Consider the following 5,955-nt stretch of genomic DNA (forward strand, 5'->3'; position numbering starts at 1 on the left):
GAATACCAGAAAGCTCTCCATAAGATTGTGTTACTGAACCAGGCCTGTTTTGTTCACTGCACAGTATGCCAATGACCAAGATGATGAGCTTTCCAAAAAAGAAAGGATGTATTCCTTTCTCTTTAAGCCAAGTGAAGAGATGGGAGAACAGGTCTCAGATCTGCCTCCTCATAGATGGGGTTTAAGAATATTTATGGGATCGAGGAGTAGGTGGTCTGAGGCATGGAGAAAGGTGACTGGGGATAAGGATAAGTGAGATAACTGATGTTCTGTGCAAGCACATTCAAGCTTCATGGATCCTCATAGGATGGATGTTCAGAAAATGATAATGTTATCATGATATGAGGGGGGAGCTTATAAACGACATCTTATAAATGGCACTCTGATGTCAAAAGATCCCACATCGGACATTCGTGGAGGCCCACCCAGGTGGAGGGGTGGTAGTCTCACCTGGTTTAAACTGGACAAGAGTTGACTCTAGGTTCCTGAAAAACAATGTAGGCAACTGCTACCACTGTGACCCATACATACGTCAGAGATGGTATCTATAGGGAAGTTCAAGGGAGTCTTGTGATGTACTGCTTAGCTATGTGACATTCGTTTAGCGTTAGTAATCTTTTAAAACAGTAAAACTAGCTAAAAGCTAGCAAAGTGGGTTAAAGTTTGACAAGCCTAGTCAGATCTGCCCTTGGCTGCAATAGAGACAAAGTAGAAGCATGGGACAAAGGTGACCATTGTCCCACCAATAAATTCCCCACCTAACATTCTACTCTTAGGGAAGATGGTGAGGGAATCCACTACCCAAGCCTTGGATCTCACAACAGGAAAATATAAAAGTCCAGAAGAACCAGGGCCACCAAATGGGAGTGTGGTCATTTTGTAGTTGTTACCTTGGCTAGACTGAACCACGTTTTCCTGAATTCTCAATTAGGAAGATTCTCATAAGGAAGGAATTCTCATAAGGAAGATGTCTGTGTGAGATTTGGAGTACAGAAGTGAAACAGCAATTGCATTGGTAGTTCACACTGATAAGAAGTTTCCCCATGACCAAACTTCAGTCAGGCTCCTTTGATCTCTCTTCCTGACCAGGCCTCATCCTTGGCCAGCTCAGCTCAGCTTAGCAAGAATCTCCTCACTCTTGATATACAATCAAGCTCTTCTTGGTAACTGTCCATCCATTAACCCCCTCATTCTGTTCATTGACTACCAATCCCCAGCTGTCTTTGCTGTATTTGGAGTTGAGCTCAGTTCTATACTGAAGTCTCTCTCCCTTATTTCAGTAGCTCAAATGAAATCTGTCTTGCTATTTTTAACAAATAGTGCAGTTTTTCTTTTACAACATTCATTGTTTAATATGTGATGATCCACATAATTGCTGTCATTGTCATGTATCTGCTGGTTTTCCTCATTAATGTGGGGTTGTGACTGAGTGTACAATTCCTCCACCTTCTGTGAGATCCTCCTTCAGCTTTTACAGCTCCTGGGACAAGCATGTATATTTAGTTCCGTGATAATGGACCTCAACTTCTGCAAGATACCCACACCATTGAGGTCAGAGGTCATGAGAATTGGCACAGATTTCAATCCATCTTCCTGGTCTTCAACTCATGCCTGTGAGTTCCAATTTGTTTTTGCTCTCCCTCACTTTTACATATATTGCCCTTTCTGAATTACTTGAACTTCAAGTTCCCAGCATCAGACTTAAGGACAACAGCCTTGTAGAGACTGCCCAGCTACCTACCATAGTTGCTTAAGGTGAAATCTCTGTAACAGAGTAAATCCTGTTAATTTTTATAAATACCTAAATAGATAATAAAGATAGAGACAAGATTCATTAAAGGTATAGGCATAGATATAGAAAGAAATAGATTTAGAGGCTCTGCTTCTAAATCTTCTTGATTCCTAATATAAGGAGCAAAAGGCTATGATGTGTTCTGCATTCCTGGTGCACTATAGTACTCAGGTAGGTCCATGACTCTGAAAATGAAGAATGTAAGATAAGAGATAGGCTGGGAAGTGAATCCCCATTTCTGTTAACTTTCAAGAATATCAGAGATTCTCCAAACTCAGGAGATATATTCCTTGAAGCAGTGCCCTCTAGTCTAAGGAGGTTATTCTTGGACATTCTGTGTGGGCCTACTATTATACATCAAAGAGGAAGATGTGTAAGTTCTCCAATATTAGACTCAGCTGCATAGTTCCTTCAGTGCCCAGATGAATATCTTTCACACAGCACGTAGGTATATTCAGCTTTTTGGACAGGAACTTCAGAAAGCTAACTGAAAAACTGTCATGTTCATATCATCTTATAAATGACTTGTGGAAACAGGAGACTGAAAACAAAAGAGAGGAGACATATTGAATGGCATTAAGTGTTGCCACCTGAAGATTTACAATGACATTTCTTTTTATCTGTTTTTCTTTTTCTATAATTACACTACTAAGAGAAGAACTGTCATGATGACAGGACTGAAAGTGTCAATCTTAGAGAGTACATATTATTAACTCAATTGTACAGCTATGCAAAAAAAAATGTTTAAAGGTTTTAGGGAACTTGTCCGTTTCATCTCTCTTGGAAGTAGAAGAGCCAGGATTTACATCTAGTCCTGGGTTATCCAAAGCTCATGATCTTCATAGGTATACCTCAAAAATTTTGCAGGCTCAGCTCCAGACCACCACAACAAAGTGAATATTGTAATAAAACAAATCACAGAAATATTTTGGTTTCCCAATGCATATAAAAGTTATGTTTATTCTACATTGTAGTCCTTTAAGTGTGTAATAGAATTATGTCCTTAAAGATATTTTTAAAATGCTTTATTGCTTAAAAAAAATGCTTATGATTATCTGAGGCTTCAACAAGTTGTAATGTTTCGCTGGTGGATGGTCTTACCTCAATGTTGATGGCTGCTGACTGATCAGGGTGGCGGTTGCCAAGGCAGAGGTGGCTGTGACAATTTCTTTTTTGGGTTTTTGTGTGGTTTTATTGTCTGTTTGTTTTCAGGCTTTTTTTTGTTTTTTGTTTTTCTTTCTTTTTTTTTTTTTTTGAGACAGAATCTTGCTCTGTCACCCAGGCTGGAGTGCAGTGGTGTGATCTTGGCTCACTGCAACTTGCCTCCTGAGTTCAAGCAATTCTCCTGCTCAGCCTCCCAAGTAGCTGGGATTACAGCCATGCTCCACCACACCCAACTAATTTATGCATTTTTAGTAGAGGCGGGGTTTCGTCATGTTGGCCAGGCTGGTCTCAAGCATCTAACCTGAGGTGATCTGCCTGCCTCAGCCTCCCAAAGTGCTGGGATTACAGGAGTGCGCCACTGCACCTGACCAGTATGGCAATTTCTTAAAATAAGACAACTATCAAGTTTGCCTCATTAATTGACTCTTCCCTTCATGAAAGATTTCTCTGCAGCACGCTATGCTGTTTGATAGCATTTTACCCACAGTAGAACTTCTTTCTAAATTGGAGTTGATCCTTTCAAACATTGCTGCTGTTTTATCAGCTAAGTTTATGTAATACTCTAAATCCTTTTTCATCATTTCAACAATGTTCACAGCGTCTTCACCAGTTATAGATCTCAAGAAACCATTTTCTTTGCTCATTCACAAGAAGCAATTCCTGATCTGTACAGATTTTATCACAAGCTTGTAGTTCCACTTCTGGTTCTCTTGCTATTTCCACCACATCTTCAATTTCTTTCTCCATTGAAGTTTTGAACCCACCAGTCATCCATGAGGGTTAAAATCATCTTCTTCCAAATTCCTGTTAATGCTGATATTTTGATCTTCTACCATGAATCACAGTGTTCTTAATGCTTTCTAGAATGATGAATTCTTTCCAGAAGGCTTTAAATTTACTTTTCCCTGATCCATTGGAAAAATCATGATCTATGGCAACTACAGCCTTATGAAAGAAGACTTGAAAGTCAAAATTCTCTTTGATCCATAGGCTGCAGAATGAATATTGTGTTAGCAGGTATGAAAACAACATTAATCTTCTTGTACATCTCCATCAGTTATTGCATGACCAGGTGTATGATCAATGATCTGTAATCTTTTGAAAGGAATCTTTTTTTTCTGAGCAGTAGGTCTCAAGAGTGAGTTTAAAATATTGAGTAAAACCAACCATGCCGTAAACAGATGTGCTATCATCCAAGGTGTGTTGTTTCATTTGAAAAGTAGAGTAGAGTAGAGTTAGCATAATTCTTGAGGGTCCTAGATTCTGGAATGGTGCACAAACATTTGCTTCAATTTAAAGTCACCAGCTAAACTAGCCCCTAACAAGAGTCAGCTGTTCTTTGAAACTTTGAAGCCAGGACTTGACTTCTCTCTAGCTATGAAAGTCCTATATGACATCTTCCAATAGAAGACTGTTTCATCTCCACTGAAAATATGCTACTTAGTGTAACTACCTTCATCAATGATCTCAGCTAGATCTTCCAGAAAACTTACTGCAGGTTCTATATCAGAATTTGCTGCTTTATCTTGCATTTTTATGTTATGGAGATGGCTTCTTTACTGAAACATCATGAACCAACTTTTGCTGGATTCAAATTTTTCTTCTGAAGCTTCTTCACGTCTTTCACCCTTCATGGAATTGAAGAGATTTAGGTCCTTGCTCTGGATTAGGCTTTGGCTTAAGGGAATGTTTGGCTTGATCTTCTATCCAGACCACTTAAATTTTTTGTATATCAGTAACAAGGTGGTTTTCTTTCTTTTAATTCATATGTTCACTGAAATAGCACTATTAATTTCCTTCAAGCACTTTATTTTTGCATGCATAACATAGCTAATTGCTTGGCTCAAGAGGCCTAGCTTTCAACCTATCTCAGTTTTAAACATGCTTTTGTCACTAAGCTTCATCACGTCTAGCTTTTGATTTAAAGTGAAAGACATGCGACTTGCCATTCACTTGAACACTTAGAGCCATTGTAGGGTTCTTAATTGGCCTAATTTTAATATTGTTGTGTCTCAGGGAACAGGGAGACCCGAGGAAAAGGAGAGAGACATGGAAACAGCCAGTTGGTGGAACAATCAGATCATGCACATTTATCAATTAAATGCACTGTCTTACATGGGCACAGATCATGGTGTAAAATGCAGGTGTAGTTAAACTATAACCAGCCTTTGTTGCGAAGGTCACAACATTTTTAACTTCTCCAATTACTCCTGTAAATAACATCACTACTAGAACCTAAGATTGGCCTTTTGAGGTGTCTTTTCAGATTTTTGCATTTCTGATGACTGAATGACTCTACCTGGAGCTGGGATTCATGATTCAACTGGTCCTGTGGCCCTGATCCAGAAGTGGATCTGGCACACTAGGACCATTTTCCACACTCCGAGGTCTGTCCTACAGACCCTGGCCATTAGATGAAATGAGTACTCAGACACAGGTAGGTATGCAATGTAAGAACAGCTAGGTGACTGCCTGGCTCTAGTGGCCAGGGAGCAGCCCCAAGAACCTGGAGCTGCTTGCTTTTATTCAGTGCAGGCACAATGCCGAAAACCTGGAGCAAACACAACCTGCAGGTAATTAACATTTATTGTTCCCCTTTCAGGGAATGTCACGCACACAGCTGATCAAAAGTCAGTTCCTGATCAATATAAATAAACAAGCCTGTTTAAGATAAATTCCCCTATACTCCCTTGTACCTACTCCTTGCCTTCTGCCTCGGGGTTATAGAACAGCTGCCTTCAGTTATTCTCCCGCAGGGTTCTGAAAAACCTTCTGACCTTTCAGAAGGTTTGCATCCTTTCCCTATAGTTTTTCCCACCATGCCAACAGATACCCTACACCACACCCCATGAGTGCATTCCCAACCAATCAACAGCACCTATTCCCTAACTGCTTGCCTGCCAACCTATCTTTTTGAAACCCTAGCCTCCAAATTTTCAAGGAGGCTGATCTGAGTAATAATAAAACTTTGATCTTCTGTTTAGTTGGCTCTACATGTA

This window comes from Trachypithecus francoisi, unplaced genomic scaffold (genome assembly GCF_009764315.1).
Source record: "Trachypithecus francoisi isolate TF-2019V2 unplaced genomic scaffold, Tfra_2.0 Lachesis_group7, whole genome shotgun sequence".
Classification (NCBI taxonomy): Eukaryota; Metazoa; Chordata; class Mammalia; order Primates; family Cercopithecidae; genus Trachypithecus; species Trachypithecus francoisi.